We start from the raw sequence: 21,051 nt of genomic DNA, 5'->3' as shown, positions 1-21,051 counted from the left end.
TGTCTATCTAACCCACCATCAAAAAAACTTATAATTTTTACCTTGGAGAAAAAACTGAACAAAGAGTTTGCTTGAAATTTTGTGTTTCCAATAGAATTACGACTACGGAATCAAAAAAAAATTTTCCAGACGTATTTTGAGGAGTCTACTTCATCGCAAAGACAAGTATTTGAGTGGCACAAAGCATTCAGTGAAGGTCGTGATGTCATGGAAAACTTGTCTCATTCGAATTGTACATTTAGAGGTAGGCAAGGATACCAATATTACTTAAGGACCGACTCAATACATTTTTACTAACGTCTTGGGTATGAAGCATGTCATAGCTAGACTCCTACCAAAAGGCCTGCATCTTTTGCAAAAGAGATTGACAACGTGGCTAAGCACCCAATATGCATCAAAAGCATTATTACTGGTAACGAGACGTGGGTTTATGCATATGACAATGACTAATATTATTATGAAATGAAACATGAGTCGTTTAGATGTTGCTCATTTTCTTTGGTTGCGGTGGTGTGGTTCATCATGAACTCGTTCCACAGGGTCAAACGGGCAATCAAGAATACTAATTGGACGCTTTGAGGCGCCTAAATGAAGCAACGCGTCGTAAATGAACTAAAAGCCATCCCAGCTGAGACTTATAACATGTGTATGGAAAATTCGACTAGGCGTTAGCATGCTTGGATGAGGCTCAGGAGATGTAAGGCGTTAATATATATTTGTATTATAATATGTGAAATGTTGTTTTGTTTCAACTTTCGGTCGAATTCGACCACATAACAGTTTAGCGCATTAAACATTACCGTCTTATTGGAAACCCATATTGGTGTAACATCATAGCTCTTTTCGGAAATATAATAATTAATAAATTACTCCGCCTATCAAGCGGAAAAAATGTTTATATCATTTTGTACAAAAAGCAAAATTGTCTGTGATTTTTTTAACTCCTTTATATTAATTTCACAATTTCACTTAATTTGTAATAAAATTTACTTTTCTTTATTTTAATTCCTTTTTTTTAACTTTATTTTATTTAAATTTATTTTTTATATACAAGATATTTGTTTTTGTTTAGCATATTTTCACTTGAAACTGCATTTAAATTCATTGTATTTTTTCCATAATTTATGCGCTCGCATTGTATTTCATTCATTAAAGAGTATTGAATGGCTCAAATATTCATTTTATTTACCGTTTTAACGTTTTTTGCTAATAAACCATTCATGTGTATGTATGTATATTTACGTAGCTTTAATTTTAGTTGAATTTAATTACTATTTGATCACTTGTTTGCTTTGAAACTGTTTAACCGCAAATATTTATGCTGCTTTGGTACTTAAATATTTTCATAATTTCTCTAATTAGGCATGTTTAAGTGGATACTTGAAATTAACATTATTTCGCTACTCGATGTTGTTGTACTTTAATAGAATACTACGACGATTACTTAGTTAGCATTAAATGTCTAAAAAGTTTCTTGCAAATTTTAAGGCAGTTTCGCTTGATTTTAATCTCTTAATTATTTCCTTATATTATACTTCGGATTTCCTTATGCGATGTACTCTTATATATTTTGTGTGTGTATGTGTGTGTATATAACAGTTGCACTTTGCTTATTTGCTTTTATATTTGTTTTTGTTTTTGTCTGCACGTCTTACGCTCCTGCAAGAGAAGTGGTTAGCTTAGTGTGACTTTCAAAGCAGTCTGTTTGCCGCTTTTCTTTCAACATTAAGCTTTACAAGGTTTATGATTTTTGCTGCTGTGCTTTCTATGCCATTGCTACTGCAGATCGGAGTTTTCTCTTATTTTTTTTTGTGTATTTTTATTTGCTCTTCTGTTGCTAACCAAGTTGTTGGTGTGACTTGGAAATCGCTGGGAAATGAGAAAATATAATTTATGTACTATGTTGCAAGCAGTTTATTGTGCATTTTTATTACTCGTTGCAGTGGTTTCGCTGTTTTGCCAGTGTAGGGCTTAGTAGCTAGCTTCGAAGTAAGTTTGCTAAGCGCTTAATTGTACAAATAACTTTAAATATACGCGTAACTTGGGTAAGAAAAGTTCAAAGTTTCGATATAATAACTTTTTAAACAAAATTTTTTTTTTGCAGTGATACATTTAAGAGATTGAATAAAATGTTGTAATGAATAAATAATTTTTAACATTTTATCCTCAATTATCATAAGCATTTCAACTAGCATTTAGGATAAAATTAATTTTTTTTTAAAGAAGTTTCGGACTCTATAAGAAGAGGTGATAAAATTTGTTGTAGTATTATGGTAATACTATTAGAAATTTGATTGACTAGCTAATGGATTTCCAGTCTATAGTCCATTAAGACGGTATATATATTTATGTGATTTAGGACGCCAATCGTAGTCTTAGTAAATCTTGATTATGATCGTTCAGATGTACGACAGCTGTATGCTATAGTAGTCCGATTTGAACAAAATTTTCGGAGATTTCAGCGTTGCTTCAGAAAATGATCCATGCCAAATTTCGTAAAGATAACTGGTCAAATAAAAAAGTTTTCCACGCAAGAACATAATTTAAATTGTTCAGTTTATATGGCAGCTATATGCTACAGTGTTCCGATATGGGCTGTTTTGCCAACTGAACAGCTTCTTTGAGGAAAAAAGACGCGGGAGATTTTTTAGATCAATACTGAGGGACTAGTTCGCGTATATACAGACAGACAGACTGTTATGGGTAATCGACTCAACTCGTCACGCTGATCATTTATATATACCTATGTAGTTTCCAACGTTTCCTTCTGGATGTTACGAATTTCGTGGCAAATGTAAAATACCCTGTTCAGGATATAAATACCTTAAATATGCCGTTAAAGGCCTAGGGTTAGTGACAGAAAAACAATGCGAATTGCTTCAATGCTTTGACTGACTAATCGTTAGAACTGTATAGTCGATAATTTTTGTTAAGTCAATAGTTGTTTATCAAAAACTATCGACTTTATAAAAAATCGTTTTTTCTGAATAAAATTACAATTAAATTCCATTTTACAAAATCCAAAAACAATATACTTAGTTTGGCAGTTTCAATAATTCACATAAATAAAAAAAAATTTAAATATAAAAGAAAACTTTCAATTTATGAAAGAAAGAGTCCTAAATATGATTAAATTCATTTAATTAGCAATTTTACGCTATTGTTATCACCATAGTCAGACAATTGCGTTCAAAAATTAAATGTTACATTTATCGATTAATTACGCAAACGGATACTGAAATCGATAATTATTTTAAGCGTTTAAATGAATACTTTTCTAAAAAATTCACAATAACATTTACCGATTAATTGCAGAAACGGATACCGAAATCGATAATTATGTGTAGCTTTTAAATGGATACTTTTCTAAAAAGTTTAGTCGCTACACAGATATATGGTTTCTGTATCGTAATCAAAATTTAGTAAACCTTCCGATGGGCATAAATCATTATTTTTCAACCAATTACATTGTGACCAGAAAGTTTCCAGAAATTGTCATTTAAACTTCTCGCGCTGAATATTTTTCAGCACTTATTTTTGTTAAGCTAGCACTGTCCTTAATTATCATGCCAAAAATGAGCGCTATCTGCCAACCAGGTTGTTTGCAGCAGCTGTTGAAATCAGTTGACAATGGAAAAAAATATTGAACAAAGAATTTGCATCAAATTTTGTGTTTCGAACCAAATTTCGTGTGTGGAATGTTGCGTTGCGAATGTTATAAAAGTTATATGGTGAATCTGTTCTAACGAAAACTTAAGTCTACGACTGGTACAAAGCCTTTAAGGATGGTCGAGAAACCGTCTACCACTGACGATAACTGACAAAATAAATATTGATGAAGATTAAAAATTATTCGTTTTATTTACTATTTCAAAATGTGTCAGCAGAAGTGATTAAAGGAAGAGATCGTTTTGGAAAATATCTAAAAAATTACCTAGAAAATTTTTGAGCATATGAAAGCCTATGTGAGCTTTGTGGTCTTTGGTAAAACAGCTTATGCACTTAAAGCTCCATTAGAAAGGAAAGTAGTGTACCGAACATCGGCAATAGAAAAACTTGTCTTAATATATGGAGTATATGCTTTTCAAAAAATAGCACGAACCACGGAATAAGATAATGGCTTTGCTTTTAATTTTAAAACAAGCATAAATTCTCTACTATTATATCAATTTTTAATTACAAATTCCATTTGGCAGCCCCTTAGCACTGTTACTCCTCACTGAGTAGATTAATTTAGGCATTGGTTGGCCAAAAATGTATTTGGGCATTGTATAAAAATAGTTAGAAAACATATAAGAGAGACAGGAAAATTCCCCAAAAGGCCGCTCGTTGCAAAAATATGATATCTAAAAGGGAAAAAGAGTTAAAAATAAATAAAGCAATCGATGCGGGCAGTTGAGCTTTGCGCCACAATTTGTGTGTACGCCTTTGTTGCTGGCCTTACTGACCTAACTAACGTTGGCCCGTTACCGCACCATTTGCCACACCCACTCTGAGCTCAGCTGTGGGGAATTGCAGTGAAAACTACACCAGCAGTTAAAGCCGATAGATATATTTACATATGTACGACATATGTTTTGGTATCTACTTGGCGCATTTCTGTGGGGTGCATTTTATAAAATTTGAAATTTTTGTCAAGGTTTTTGTTGGCTGCATTGCAATAAATATATAAGTAGAATAAATAGAAAGCCGAAGAATGTGTAGTATAAACGTATGCAAAATGACAGTAGTATTTTATACTTAAACAACTGAGATTATTTGGTTTGTTTATGCTGTGTCACATATTTTAGGTTATGCCCTTAAATATTGAGCTGAAAATATTTTGAAGATATTTAATTGAATGAATGGCTTGCATATTCGGTCTTTATAAGTTATTTACAATTCTGACTTATTTATGTACGTTCATTTGTTTAGTTTAAGGCTACTGAGGATTAGCCCTGCATATTTTCTTCCGTCGTGTCTATGTGTGGTTTCACATTTCAATGGCAAAATATTTACTATGCCTGTCAAAACATTCGTTGATTTCATATTTGCGAGTAAATGTTTGGCATATATAGGATGTGCCATTTTTTATATCGGTGCGAAACTTTTGACTGGTTGAGTTGGCTAGAGATGTTTGGGAAACTTAAATTCTGTACAATTCTAACTATGACTCATTTTTTTTGTAAAGAAACGCGCCGAGTTGGTGACGCTTTGCATTGAAAATAGTCGTTGAATTATGTTAACTGAATATGCTTAATGTCAAACCCACTTCATACTTAGGGATCGGCATTAAAGCATAATCTGTTTTAACCATAGATTTTATCAAATCCATCATTAAGATATATTTTTTTCAAATACACCGCAACAGTCGATTACCGTCGTTTATGGTTTCAAGCTGTGTGGCTCGCCAAAATAACTATGACGTCTGTTGTCAAAAATGAACGAGATTAATTGGTCAGCCAAATCTCCATTTTGTAACCACGGTGGGCGCATCTTTATTGATATTGTATACAATATTCTAAAGAGTCGAATTAAATCTAAGAGATCAAACTATATAAAATGTATAAAATACAAAAATTATTTTGTTGTTTTTTACAAAGTTCCTGTCTTAATTCAAAAGGCATTCTTTTAAGCAAAAGAAACGCAGAAAACCGAAGAAACTGAAAAATCAAGTATGGAGCTTTAGCCGAAAAATACAGTATCGTATATGTTTTAGGTGGAATATAAACTCTTGGTTTACAACCCTCCTTAGCAATCCTTCATAAAGATAATATTTACAGCTTACTAACATATTATATATTTATGTACTTTGCAATTTCATGTACTTATTTACACTTTTTGGCATTTCTAAACACATACTAAACCGGATGTGAATTGCAGAATTTAACAAAAGACGAATCAACTATTGGTGCTGATAAGATAACCTGGGCAGCGCTGGAGCTAAATAAGTTTTTGCTAATATTACATTTTGGTGAGAGTATGTAGCATCTTTTGAAGAAGGGACATCCGCTTGACACAAGTTGGTTTTATAGTAGGTACGCTGTAAGCAATTAATTTTGAAGTTATGTGAAAAAAGTCTGTAAACAAAAGTTATATATCTTTTTATTACCTACAACATTGGCATAAAAGTTTTTTCTATAGTATTGTCGGAAATCAAGATAAACTTTTAACCCCTCTTCCTTTTCCCGACCTCAGTTCGCCCGTAAATTATTTGTCGTTTAAGTTTTGTTATTTTACCTTTCGCTCCCGATGGATTTGAACGAAACATTTGATTTTCCCAATATTGAATTTAAATTTTTCTTCTTAGCAATCATATTATAACTTTATAATATTTGCCTGATTGACAGATAATATCTGTGATAATAATAAAATCACTCATATGCCAAAAGGTTATAAATAAATATACATAGTTCATTTAAGTTTCAACTTGGATTTTCCTAAACCACATTACTGAATACCCAGAATTCTTCAAAATTTGTTGCAAATAGCTGGAATAATATTATAGTCACTGATGGACCGCGACCCTCTTTTATCATCTTAGGTAAACAATTTAATGTGTCTCTCCATTTTCACACAGTCTATAGGGGTTCTTAAAGGATTTGTAATAAGCGAATTTGGTTATTGTAGCTTTAGTGGCTTATGAGATATGTACATTAAACCTAATAGAGTGCGGGGTCACGCCCATTTTTTCAACATTTTTAGACCACAGGTGCTCTTTGTTACTGAAATCCCGTGTATAAAATTACAGGTTTATATATATCTCAATTTAGTGCTCGGTTATGGCATTTTATAAGTTTTCGATTAATGGCGTTTTGTGGGTGTGGCAGTGGTCCGTTAAGATATCTTAATTTTTTTCAAGTTATAGCTTGCACAGACGTATAGACGAATAGACGGACAGACTCTATCTCTAAATTTATATCTATCTCGATTATTTTAAGGTGATAAGGTAATCTGTAGCAACATCTTGCAAGAGTATAAAAATTGTTGGTCTGGAAAGCAAATATTGTTCAGACTTTCATATAAAATATATTTACTTAGTTTCCTCAACAAAATATCAACAATTATATTACTTACTAAGTTAAAAAAAGTTGGTTTTGTCATTATGAATTTTGCTGTTAAAAGAAACTTCTCTACAAGTCCTAATTGTTGGTGAAGTGTTTACTATTTCAATTAATCTTGTTTTAAGGCTTTAACCTGATTTTCATTAACATGCTTTGTTCAAAAAGTAATCATTTACTCTTTCTGCCGCGTTTGCTATGTAAGTGTAAACAACTAGATTTGTTCACGTCAATACGAATTTAATCAAAACACATGTTCATTAAACTTTAATGGAAATGTATTTTCTTTTATACCTGGTTATATCCATATTATAACCGAATAATAAATGTATGAATATACATTTGTGAACTTGGCTGTAAATTACTTCTGATACTGTAAACTGCTTGATTGTATTTTCATAAATAAATATGTTTACAAATGCTGACTTTAGAAGTGCATTCATGATTTCAACAACAAAGCGCCTACAATTTCATTGTATTATATTTTACAAAGTAAAGTGGTTCAACGTGACGTATGAGTAATGGTGATGTTGTGCTGACAGTTTGACATATGGATGACGTGCTCTTACATGTGTGTGCGATGTGGTTGCAATGACTTTAAAATGTACGAAATTGAGTTCAACTACAGTTAGAATTATGGTGAAATTTATCGCATCTTTGTGGTTGGCCAAAATTAAATTTTTATAAGCAAAAGTTAGACGTAAAATTAAACTTACTTACGAGTCTTTAATTATTTTAAGCAAATTAACATCATATATTCAATCATTGCGCTGGAGATTTTTATATATTTTTTTATGTTATATGTAGCACGTGAGAAAGGCTTTAAATATCTTCTGCCAATCAGTGCGGCCTCAAAGAGAAACTTTGGCTGACCAAGTTCCGAACTTGCAAACAACCACTTAAAATAAAATTGTGCGAAATAAGAGGAAGCCAGGCAAAACGCGGTCTCATGCCAACACGCAGTTAAAAGTTTCCAAATCTGAAGTAAAAAATCACTGCAGAGAAAGCAGCGCAAAAAATGCTAATCTCAGTTGAGTGTCGAGTTGCGCACAATTGCGAGCTAAGCACAATGGCGAACCCAACACATGCTTTGGCTAAGTAGCAAAAACAGAAAATTAATTTAAGTTTTTGAACTGCACGCTTTAAGAAAATGTAAAAATAAAGAGGTGGAAAAAAATCGAGAGAATGCGAAACACCGACATGTGGCAGCTCTTTAAATGGATGTTTTGCCTCCACTAAAATGCTTTTGTTTCTACTATTTTTCGTTTCTGCTTAATTCTGTGTAATTTCTCAGTAAAAATTCTTGTAGGTTTTCTTTTATGGGATATCTACAAATGCAATGCTACTGTGATCTTATTATTAACAGGGTGATTCTTTAAGATAATCACTCGAATTCAGTAGCATTAAAAAGCTTAAAATAATTATTTGGTATTTTTCATACCCTGAACGGGCAGGAAGTTTGTAATACCCCGAAGGAACCGTCAGATATACTGTAAAATATATAAATACATGACGAGCTGAGTCGATTAAGCCATGAATATACGCGAACTAGTCTCTCAATTTTTGAGATATCGACTTGAAATTTTGAAAAGAAATACCAGTCGCCGACGTCAGTCCTTAATAGCTCATAAATACGCCTTTTTGTTATAATGTGTTTATACATATGTATAACATAAAGTTTATAATACAAACTAAAATGATGGCCGGATGCTCTTATTCAATGCAGTCAGTAAGTTTGTGAAGTAGTCTATTACATTGTCAAAACAACAGAAGTTTATGCAACATATTTCCATAGTCCTTGAGGACTATGTCTAGGGAACATTTTAGTTTTGTTTGTCATAAGATGATGAGATTCCTTAGGATTTTCAATAACTTCAAAAGTCTCTTCAGAACATCACGAACCAAGTAAAAACTTCTCTCAAAATGTTTATTAACCTAACGAGAGTCCTCACCAAATTGGCCAAACCGAGCTAAACGGCGTACCTTTATAAGACTTATACTTTGATCCAAAAATATTCGTTTGTGTCTATACACAAATGTATGTTGCATAATAGAGATTAAAATAGGAAAGCTGTAGGGAAAGCTAAAAAAAACCCGAATGAAAATGACTCGTAGCGAAATGGTGTAAAAATGAGCAAGTAAAAAGGCGACACAGGGCAGAAACGGTTGGAGCGGAAGGAAAGTTGATGAATAGGGCGCAAATGAAAATGAAATGCTTAGCTAAGTATGCGATTCATTCAGACAGACGTACAAAAGCCAAAAAAAAGAGTCATATATATGTTAACCTACAGGGTTGCATGCGAGCTCAACGTAAGTTTTCGCAAACTGACTGCATCATCAACAATGGCGGCAAATGAAATGAAAACGACAGCAAACTTGTAGTTGTTGTAGAGTGAATATTGCATACAAATCTCTCTGAATTTTGTTCGCGCCAACCGTCAGCGACACACGCCTATGTGACGTTACGACAATACGGTAGCCATCCAAGCCAAGTTGAGATCAAAAAGAAAGTTGGAAGCACATACGCGCCGATGCGCTTTCCGTAAGTCAACTGCACTGTAGAGCAAATTCAACATTTTGTAGAAAATACATACATGAAAGTTGCACAACACATCTGCAGCAGACGCAACGACGACAATGGCGGCGCAGTTGGCAGCACACCAGACAAATACTTGGCTGCCGTGGAAACGCGACCAAGCAGTGACAATTTGTAATTTTCCGTAAATGTAAAAAAGTAAAAAAAAACACTGACGCCCTCCCGCCCTGGCTGTCGCTGTAACATTGCCAGAACAAAAGAAGCTGCTTTCGAAAAAGTTCACAAAAGTATAACAGCCGGTTGGGCCGCTCGAAAACAAGTTCGTTGTTGAATTGGGCAAATACACACACACACACATGCACATATATTGGAAAAATAATAAAAAAGAGAATACAAAAGTGGATACTTTTGGACTTTTGCAAGTGAAGCGACAAGGGCGTACATGTAGCGATTACCCTGCTGACCGATTGACTCATAAATTTACTTGACAACTGCATGCAACAATAAAACAAAGTGACAGCAGTAAAAAGAGATGAGTGCCTACTAAAAAAGTGGCAATTATGGATAAAAAGTGTGGGGTGTCAAGCATTTATCACATGCAGTTATTTAACCTCGAAATTGTTAAAAAATATCTGCTGCTTTCATAGAAGATCAATTTTACGAGAGAGCTTGTAATTTGGTGTATTCAGTGATGCATGACAGTTGACATAATAATGATATCAAAAGCTATTGACATATTTGGATAAACTCTAATAAATAAAAATTAAATAATTTTTTAAGTTGCTTCTGCAATCACCCAGTCTTGATTGAATATTGCAACTCAGCATTTTTAGCTGGTTAGAAGATTGCTTGTATCGAAATATAAAATAAATAAGAAAAAACTCACAGCTGCATGGAAGCTAAAACCGTTCACATGTGCATTTTTTATAGTTTTATAGAGTATAAAAGATCTTGATTTTGATAGCTTAGTTCGCATGGTAGCTACATGCTATAACGGTCCGATCTAAACAATATGTTTGGGGAGAGTACCGCCGCCTTAAATAATAAGCTGTGCCAAAGTGAAGTTATATTGTCCCTTAGTTTTTGAGATATCGAGCTGAAATTTCACACACGTTCTTTTTTCAATAAAAAGCTGCTCATTGTTGAAACTGCCGATATCGGATTACTATAACATATAGCTGCGATACAAGCTGTACGATCAAAATCATGTCTCTGTATGAAAAACTCTATTATTTGACAAGCTTCACGAAATTTAGCACGGATTATTACTCAAATCAACGGTATAATTTCGAAATAAATTTTTTAGATCGGAACACTATAGCATTAAGAAGTGAGGTATAGTGGGATCTTTTTTGCATTTCCTGAGAAAGTTTACCATAGAAATGTATATATTTTTTATACCATTAGAAAGTAGAGAAGGCTATTAACTTCTTAAAAAAATTCGATATTTTATTAAAAATTTTGGTTTTTTTCGCTTTTAAGTCTAAATAAGTTTTCTTCCTTGATATTTTAAATAAAAAAATTAGGGGTTATGATAGGAACATAAGTTTACACTAAATTGATAGAAATTACAACAGAAATGTACAATATAAAAATAAAAAAGCCAAAAATTGGATATTTGAAATTTTGAGGTTATGGTGTTGATACAAAAGTTGTAGATCTATTTTTTTACCTATAGTTTAGCTAAAACTATTTTTCCATAGGACTCGGGAATTGAATAAACCCTTTTTAACTCCTCAAAATTTAACCACGTCCTCTTTTAATTTTTGTTATTTAATCTTTCGTTTCCTTTGGGTTTCATTTTACTATAAATTTCATTCACTTTGTAACGTAATGTTATTCTAAGCCATTTTAACTATTTGTCTTTCGAATAGATAATTCAATCATTAAAAGTTGTATCGTAATAAAAGTTGATATATTCCACGGGATCTTAACTTTTAAAAACAAGCTATAGCTATAATATTAAAGCTCAGCTGCTTTAGATATACTTTAATGCTTTTTCAGAATTTGTTTGTCTACTAACTGCAATAGATAACCTATTCAATAAACTTATTTGCTAACGTTCTATCTATAATATTCTTAACTCTTGAAAATCGATTTCAGTTGAATTTATAAGTATAATCTTGCGTTCTGACTTTTGCTTGCAACACCTTCATCTGCCTAATGGTTCAATAAAATATGTTCTCGCTACCCTCGTTCATCATGGCTGCGTTGCCAACCATGATGTCTGTGCCAATAGCAACAGCAAGGAGCGTATGCCATTCAGATTGCAGCAAACTATAAAACGTGTTGCAAAATAGCAAAGTGAAAAACCCATGCACTTAAGCTAAACTTGCGGCAAGAGTGTGGCGACGCCAAATGTCGAGCGCCAACTGCGGGCCGCAAAGCAATGCTGTGGCTAGGGGTCGCATGGTGGGCCAACTAAGCGCGCCTTGAGCGTATTTTTATTCGCTTTATTTTCGGTTTTGCGTTTATTCGTGCATGCAATCGTTTTTAGACTTTTTTATGCGCCAAAAGCTTTGGAACTCATTCGCTTGGCTAACATTTTCTATGGCAGTTAACTGTATAAGTTGGCGCCGCCAACACACTCGTACTGTGGCTTCACTTGTGTGGGTGTGTGTGTAGGTGTGACAGATTGTAGCTGCTTGAATTGCAACTTATTTACAATGCAGCTGCATTACAACAACAACAACAACAATATTACTGTTGACAGCTGTTGGCACTCTCGCTTTTTACGATGCTGCCATCACCTCTCGTTTTCTATCCCAAATTCTGCCGTAAATTTACATTTGACTCGTAACGATTTCAGTCATTTACACGCGCGAATTGTTGTTTTAGTGGAGTGAGAGATCAACGCGCACCAGCGCTAACTTTAGCGTCCTTCATAGCTACTGGCGTGCATTCAACCAGGAGCGTATTGCACAGAATATATTTCTGTTCTGTTTTTTGTCATCTCGTTTCTTGCTTGAATGCAAATTTTTTTTTTCCAAATCACCCGACGCTTGCATTCTAATGCTGCGTCTTTACACGTAAGTGTTTGCCACAGCTAGCTAAAAGCGTATGAGTGCCCATTTCAAGCGCCGGAAAATTGCAAGCAAATTTGCGTGTCGCACAGCAACAGTAGTCAAGCCAAAAAACAACAACAAAAAAGAAACCAACAACTACAAGCAAGCTGCAAACTTTTATTAACGAGCCACTGCTGTCGCATCTTCACTAACACGTTGACATCAGAAGCCACCGAACAAGAGGCAGCTGCAGCAGCCACACGAATTCACACTTGTGAACTAATCGACTTTTTCCACTTTCGCATAAAACGCTCATCCCTCCCAATAGATAGCGCGAATTTATATAATCCGGCAAATTAGACTTGAGCTGCACAGTGAGTAAAGTGATTCCGATGGTGCAATTTTCCGCTTGCAACACACTTGCAGCATGCAAAACATCAATACATATATACATATATAAGTACATATATAAATATACATATATATATATATATATGTACGAGCAGTATGAGGCCTGGGGACTCGAGGTTTTTTCGCATAACTTGCTGCAAAAAACAGTCACTGGCAAAAAAACAGTTTGGCGCCAAGCCAACTGCTCGTTCGGTGGAAGTTCACCAATAAATGCCACTGTTGCATTGGCAATGACAGCTACGGAGATGCAGGAAAAGGCAAAACTAGGTCTCAGCTTGCAAAGAAAGGCATTGAGTGGCATAGACAGTAGAAATATTATTGCTCTAACGAAGATACTTACAGAGATAAGCACGAAAAAATATTTTCTTATTTTCTTGAAATTAAAATACTGTACATTTCTTCTTATTTGTCATGAGGCTTCGATTTTATCATCTCATGATGTGTAGTTCGAAGAAAGTTGGAAATATGATGCCACGTTTTGTTCTTGAAATGAATAACTTTAAATAAGTTTTTATCTGTTGCTTATTAAAATAACTTATTTGAATAACCTTTAACATATATTAATCCGTTACTTATTTAAGGGTATCAATTTCTACAACAAAATATGCAAAGTTGCTTTAATATTATTTTTATTGTTTTCGATCTTCGTTCCTTCATTTATTAAAGAGAGTTTATTGATTTTATGTAAGAGTAGGCGCACTGATTTTATGGTCTCACATCTTATTTCAAATATCTTTGGAAATTTTTCATGTTCAGCAATAGTTTCGAAAATCGGATATCGTATTTTATTAAAAGGAATTCAATAATTTAATACGATGGAAACCATTTATTTAGCTTATATGAGAAAAAATATTTTGGAAGTATCGCTGAATCTGTGAACGCAAAAATCATGCTCAATTATCAATAATCAATAATCTACAATCTATAATATATAATCTAAATATAATCGAAACTCTTAAGTCCAAAATCTAAAATCTACAATCTATAATCTATAATCTATAATCTATAATCTATAATCTATAATCTATAATCTATAATCTATAATCTATAATCTATAATCTATAATCTATAATCTATAATCTATAATCTATAATCTATAATCTATAATCTATAATCTATAATCTATAATCTATAATCTATAATCTATAATCTATAATCTATAATCTATAATCTATAATCTATAATCTATAATCTATAATCTATAATCTATATTCTACCCTGAACTGGGTATATTAAGTTTGCCACGAAGTATGTAACACTCAGAAGGAGACATCGGAGGCCCTATAAATTATGTATATAAATAATCAACGTAACGAGTTTTGTCGATCCATCCGTATATACACGAACTAGCCCGAATTTTGTTTCGAGCTATCGATCTGAAGTTTTGCACACGTCCTTACCTGCCCAAGAAGCTGCTCATTGGCCGGAACCGCCGATATCGCACCACTAGCGATCGGAGTTAAATACTTATATGAAAAGCTTTTTCATTTGAAAAGATTATCTTCGAAATCTGGAATGGATTATTGTCCAAGGCAACGGTACAATCTCCAAAGAAATTGTTCAGAACTATAGCCGCAAACTAACTGCTTTAGCATATGTCTGCCATACAAATTGAAAGATCGGAATAAAGTGCTTGTATGGAAAACTATACTATTTGACAAGATATCTTTTTGAAATTTGGTATGAACTTTTGTCTAAGGCAATAGTGCAATCTATTATTATCTGTTTAGATCGGACCACTATAGCATAAAGCTGCCCTACAATCTGAACTATCGAAGTCATTGTCTTGTAAGTAATCTTTTCTATTTGTAAAGGATATTTCAGCTTCGGTTCAACCGAAGTTAACGTCTTTTATTGTTTAGTGTTTCGTTGATTTTATCAGTTTTATTGACTTAAATTTTAGTCAGCTGACAACTCTACTCAATATTTTCAAACTTCTTGAGTATATGTTTTTTAAACCTTTTATGTTTTTTTTTAAATATATGATGTATGAAACATCGTAAGTTAATAAAATTTCTCCAGCATAGTACTAGTCTCTATATTGAGAACATAACGAAATTTTCTTTACCGTATATTGGTGTCTAAAGTATTTTCACTTCAATTGCCCAATAATTCTTACAAAAATCTTCCTCTTACACTTAAAACCTCCTTATGTAAGTCATCTAGGGAGCTAAGCAATAATTAAATTCTTAAAATTTTTATTTGATCTACTCAAGCAATTTCTCCTCAGGAAATCTTTTAATTTGGTTTTGCGAAAATCTTTTTATAATTTTTTTTTCAAGATCTTAATCGGCAAGAAAAATCGCATAGAAATTAACGAGCCGCTGTCTGCACCTGCTTCAATAAGTGAAAATAGAAAATCCGAGCAAAGGCAGCACCGTTGACTTCGACATGTATATTTACTAGGCTGTCTGTTGAAATGACATTGCCACATAAATTTCGTTTCATACTCAAAAGAAAGCAGAGATATTGGGGCGAAGAGACGCCGCGGCTGTAATGTCGAGAAAAATCAACCAAGGGCGACGTAAGGCATCGATGTAGGCTTTATATACATGTGTAAGTATAAACATGTTTACATATGTATGTAGGTATGAATGTATGTGTGTATTAATACCTTCCACACACGGTAATGAGCCGGGGATTAAACATGTAATGAAATTAAAATTCCTCGAAGTATATCTTTTCACTTATTTTACATTTCTCTTTGCATTTAGAATTTCGTCTTTCGTTTTTTTGCAACTTCGTGTATTTACGAGATATACGTGACATGTCAGCGTATAAATTGTGTGTTCAGTGCCACATACATATAATATATATTTTTAAGTGGAAGTGTGCGTGCTATAGCTTATTTCGATTTGTCTTTTCTTGTTTTGGGGAAGTCTAGCTATGTAAGCCGAAAACAACAAAAAAAAAGTGAATAATATTGAAAAAAATTGAAAAAAAGAAAAAGTTAAATTAAAATTAAAGAATGAAATTAAGTCATAACAAAAAGGTAATTGCCGTTTTTGAGCCCTATTTTGTAGAAAAAGTCAAATCGTTCTTTAAAATTGACATCAAAAAGTGGAAAAATCGCTATAATTGGCGTGTTGCAATAGGTAACTGTAGAAAAATAAATTCAAATTTTGCAATGGCAAAGTGAATTTTTTTGTAAACTTATATGAAAAAGTATAAGAAACAAAGGCCGGTTCCAAAAAGTAAGAGAACACAACTAGTTTGCTCCGACAAAATTGACATACACCAGAGGTCCTGTTTCTCATTTCCTAATGCCACTATTACGGTTTACAACTCAACTTGACTTCAGTTGAAATTTTTTATTTCGATGTTGCCGACTTGTCCATTTACAACTTTTTTGTGGTTTTTCCGCATACAACCTTGTGCTAGTCTGGTTGTCGACGACATCAAAAGCTATCAAATTAATTTTAGCAATTGCTTAAGAGGATTCCTAAATATACAAGTACTTGTTTCGTATTTTATTGAAAGTATACGGGTGTTAGAAATATTGCAATATTAACTAAACTCTCGCCGACATTACTTAATTAGTTTCAGAAACAACAGATGTTTAGTCCTCTCCACCATCAAACAAAACTTCAACTGAAATTAGTTGTAATTCCTTGTGCATAACAGAAATGTTTTAAAGTTGAATTATTTCAATGTTTAATATAACTGACTGACTGATTCCAATTGTAAATCGTAATTAGGACATAAGACTATCTGTGTGACACCAATACAATCTAGGTAACATAAAACACAGAGTTTGTTAAAGAAAATAAAGCGAAAACTACCTAAATTTAATACAGAAATTTAAAAAATTATACTCCTTTGATTTGACAGTAATATCTTAACTAACTAAAGACAACAGATATACACATGTTATTTTAATTAATAACCATTTCATCTCTTTTTATATCCTGAATAGGGTATATTAAGTTTGCCACGAAGTTTGTAACACCCAGAAGGAAACATCGGGGACCCTAAAAAGTATGTGTATAATATAAAGGAACAGCGTGACGGGCCGATTTAGCCATGTTCGTCTTACACTAGCTATTTTTTAGATATTATAGATTGATCGAATTTTGTCCTTTTCTGTCGAAGAAGTTACTCATTTGTCGAAATCGCCAATATCGGACCAATATAGCATAGAGCTGCCATACCAACTGATCCGTCAAAATGAGGCCCTTGTACGGCTAACTTTTTCATTTAAAGAGATATCTAAACAAAATTTGGCGTGAATTATTTTTCAAGGCAGCGTTATTGTTTCCGAACAAATTGTTTTGATCGAAGCACTATAGTATATAGCAGCCATACAAGCTGATCGGTCAAAATAATGCCTTTGTATGGACAACTTCTATATTTGACAAGATATTTTCCCGAAATGTGCCATGAATTATTGTTCAAAGCAGCTATACAACCTCCAAATATATTATTCTGATCGGGCCACAATAGCATATAGCTCTCATACAAACTGAACGATCAAAAAAAAAAAAAGACAATACACTTTTATGATATACACCTGTGAAGTGCATTACAGCTTCGGTGCAGCCGAAGTTAACATTCTTTTCTTGGTTTAGCTTTAAAAAAGCTTTAGTGCGACATTTGCAAAGTAATTTGAAGAATAAACGCAGCTTAACATCGTAAGTTACGCATACGCTATGTACCCCATCAAAGCAACACAGCAGTATTTTGCCTAACTGCTTTGTGATGTGAATAACTTCTTTATTCGTACAATAAACAATATAACAGCGAAAGAGCTAGTATTAAATTTGGTTATATAATAATGGTGTCTTGTCAAAACTTCAATCGCAACGTTGGAAGTGTAAAAAAAGTTCCCACGCTTTTGTTTTGTTGACATCAGTAAGTTAAACAACACGGCGAAGACAAAATGCTATTATGTGCTTGTAAAGTTCTGCTCATCGTAATCGCGTGCTGTCATTGTCATCATCATTATATATATATATATTTATATTTATATAGTATAATGTGACAAATTTCAATCAAAACACAAAAACCTCAGGAATGTAAAGCAGATCCGACTGTCTCAGCTATTTGGCTCGCTTCGCCTCCGCTGCCGCCATTTCAACCAATTGCACGTTTTGAAGGTCAAAGTTAGTAAGTGGCTGTGAGCGAAAGATGACCCCACTTATATATAAATATATATAGTAATGCTTTGCACAAATCTAAAAATGTGTGTGTGTTTGTTTGTGTGAGCTAAATGAAAAGTTTAGGCGAGAGGACTCACTGGCGCCGGATGCCGACACAAATACATACATATATACATAGTGACCGTGAAGTGGCTGCTGATGCACACACCTTTACGGCACACATTTATATAACCAAAATACAGCAAAAGAAACTAGAAAAGTTCATATAATAGCGGTATGCTCAGGCATATGTATGATTATTCATAGCTTAGGCACAACGCAGAGGTAGTACAAGTCTTATACTTATGCTACTAAGCGTATGCGTCATATGTGATTTGCATGTGTTTTACATGGTGTTTGTGGCGTTGGGTGTACATGTTATTTTATGCACGAGCGTTTATCCTGTCACTGCTGTCGTTTTGCGCATCTCTTCTGCCCCCCAGCTTCGTCATGTAGGCTTTTTTCACAATGTGCTCACTGTTGGCATATGTGCAGGTGTGTTTGTTTGTTTAAGAAAAGTATGCAAAGTATTTGCTGGTTGTTTGCACAGACGTACATTTTTGTCGTATGTTTTTAGTGCCGTTACTTTAGCAGTACTCTCTCTCTCTTTCTTTCACGCTCCTTGTCTACTACATCTTACTGAGATTTGTTAAACTTTTTCATCCCCGTGCAACTTCCTCTCTAATGTACATACTTTGCAATCCTAACTACACTGACGTATATTTCTGCTTTGCCAAGTGTACTTGAAATTATTATTATTTTCCGTTATAATTGCCATGGCGTTACTTATAAGTGTTGTTGGCGCGCTGCGTAGCTGACGTGGGTCGCTGAAGGTCGCAGCCACCAAAAATAATTACACTTGTAATTTGAAAGTTCACAATTTTCATCTTAGATTACGGCTCCCTAATGTTGGTTTACTATTTATATTTATTGTTGTTGTGGTTAATGTGCTAATATTATATTACCGTAAAAGCTACTTGATCAAGTGCTTTGAACCAAAGTGCAGACATATTTCATTTTATTGTTGTTGCTGTTATGAGATAAGACACTAAGATATTGAGACAATATTTTCAAGTGGCTGACAATTTTCTTAAGGACTTAAATGGGTGGTAGACGCTTCTTGATAAGTTAAGTGGCTTTGAGAATATGTAATATATAATATTTTGCATAATCGTATTCAAATAAGATTGTGCTCCAAGATATATTTTGTTAGAATTGGAACCAATAGTGGCTTTGAATTGCTTGATAATGATATTGAAAACTATAAATATATTTTAGTAACAATAAAATAAATATGCTTCGTTCTCTTATTTTATACATTTTAATTTTTTTCAGCGAGACCTCTTATTTATGCCGAACAAGAATCAGATTAAGATTTTATATGTATTTTTTACACAATTCTTGTCTTGAATTCTTAACATTTAGCCGTTTTTGACACTCACTTGAATTTGAAAATATTAATTCGACAGAAACAAATTCTTTCTAAATTTCAATAAGATTTCTTACAAATTGACTGATAGTTGCGGTATAAAGTGGCCGATATGTTCGGTAAAAATCTGCGATATATGTATTTAGTGTCTGGGTCCTTGAAAAGTTATAGTCCGATTTCGATATTTTTTGGGCGTAAGATGGATTTTCTGAGGTCACTATTCGTGCAAAGTTTTATTCGATAACTTCTTTGTTCAGACTTGCGGACAGACCGTCCTTCATATTTCATCTCGTCTAGTCATTTATATATACATAACTCTATATCTATCTTGATTAGTTTTAGGTGTTACAAACAACCATTAGGAGAACAAAACTATTATACTCTGTAGCAACATGTTTCGAGAGTATAAATATCTGCCTCACCACCATACATCTTTTTTCGGAGGTCCTTATGGATATCGGCTACGGGATCAAGTAAATTCAATTTTTTTCAAAATGAATCACCGATTATTAAAGTACATTAAATTTTGTAAATGTACTTTATTTCTATTGATTTATTAAAACAAATGTTTCTTCAAAAAAAAAATACACGCAAAAACGCGTTTTAGTGAATATAACCCCTTAAACCTCTTAAGTACAAATTTATTTAGGTAAACTGAAAAAGGTGGTTGCTAATTCTCCTAAAGAAGTATTAGCAACTCAAATTTTTCTTAAACTTTATTTTATTGTTCTTATCAACATTTTAAACTTTTTCTTCATTAAGACACTAAATGTTGTTAGTTACTTTTAAAAAAGCAGCAAGTTGACGCTAGAATGTTTCGAAAACAGTCTTCCTAGCCTTTTTTTAGTAACATATTGGCCGTAAAAATTTATATTTTACCCTGGCTTTAAACTGCACCCCTTTTATCGTTTACTGAAGCCAATCCAATGCGTGGTAGTTCCCTTCTTAATAAATTGCGCCAGTAGATTTCCATATCAAATCTACTGAGACTCATTGCACATACGGGCCTTCATCAGACTAATAAACACGTGGCGTTCAATGTACTGAAAAAGTTTTGCAAAGCTCTGCTACCCTTATGTGTACTCCCAAGCATTAACCGGTTCACAGCCAGCAGCGGACGCGCGTTGCATGCATGAAATCAGAAACGGAACATATGGCTGTGCGGTTCCCGCTGGACGAATGCCACAAATACCAATGCGCGGTAATGATTTCCAATTTGCTGCAAATTTACTGCGAAAAGCGAGCGAATGGTGCGGAAGTGTGGCGAAAAGGCCCTGAATGCAAATTACTTTGCAATGAAAATATGTATTGAACGTGCGTACTCGTATGTATGTCTTATATATAATCGCGATGCTATCACGTGAGTGCGTTTGTTTCGCAGGGCAAACACTTTGCATCTGCGTGTAACCAAAATACTTTGGTTGATATTAATCGGCGTTTGTGGGCTAGGCGGTAGAGTGTATGTTGGTATATTAGGGTGTCCGTTATATTC

General features: G+C 33.6%; 1 protein-coding gene across 4 annotated transcripts in view; it reads right to left on the bottom strand.

Moving 5' to 3' along the window:
• The window catches only part of Hk (potassium voltage-gated channel subfamily A regulatory beta subunit hyperkinetic), a 118,161-nt gene that overhangs the window by 11,413 nt on the left and 85,697 nt on the right, over positions 1 to 21,051 (bottom strand). The window contains exon 1 of one of the 4 annotated variants that reach the window (XM_036366140.2): positions 801 to 888. The exons of 2 other annotated variants lie outside the window; for them this stretch is intronic. The gene's annotated coding sequence lies outside the window, so the exon portion shown is untranslated. Of the gene's footprint in view, positions 1 to 800; positions 889 to 21,051 lie in introns of those variants that run through there. One more of the 4 variants, XM_036366139.2, reaches the window with a different exon arrangement.

The sequence above is a fragment of the Bactrocera oleae genome, chromosome 5 (genome assembly GCF_042242935.1).
Source record: "Bactrocera oleae isolate idBacOlea1 chromosome 5, idBacOlea1, whole genome shotgun sequence".
NCBI lineage: Eukaryota > Metazoa > Arthropoda > Insecta > Diptera > Tephritidae > Bactrocera > Bactrocera oleae.
This window is presented reverse-complemented; position numbering and strand designations above follow the sequence as displayed.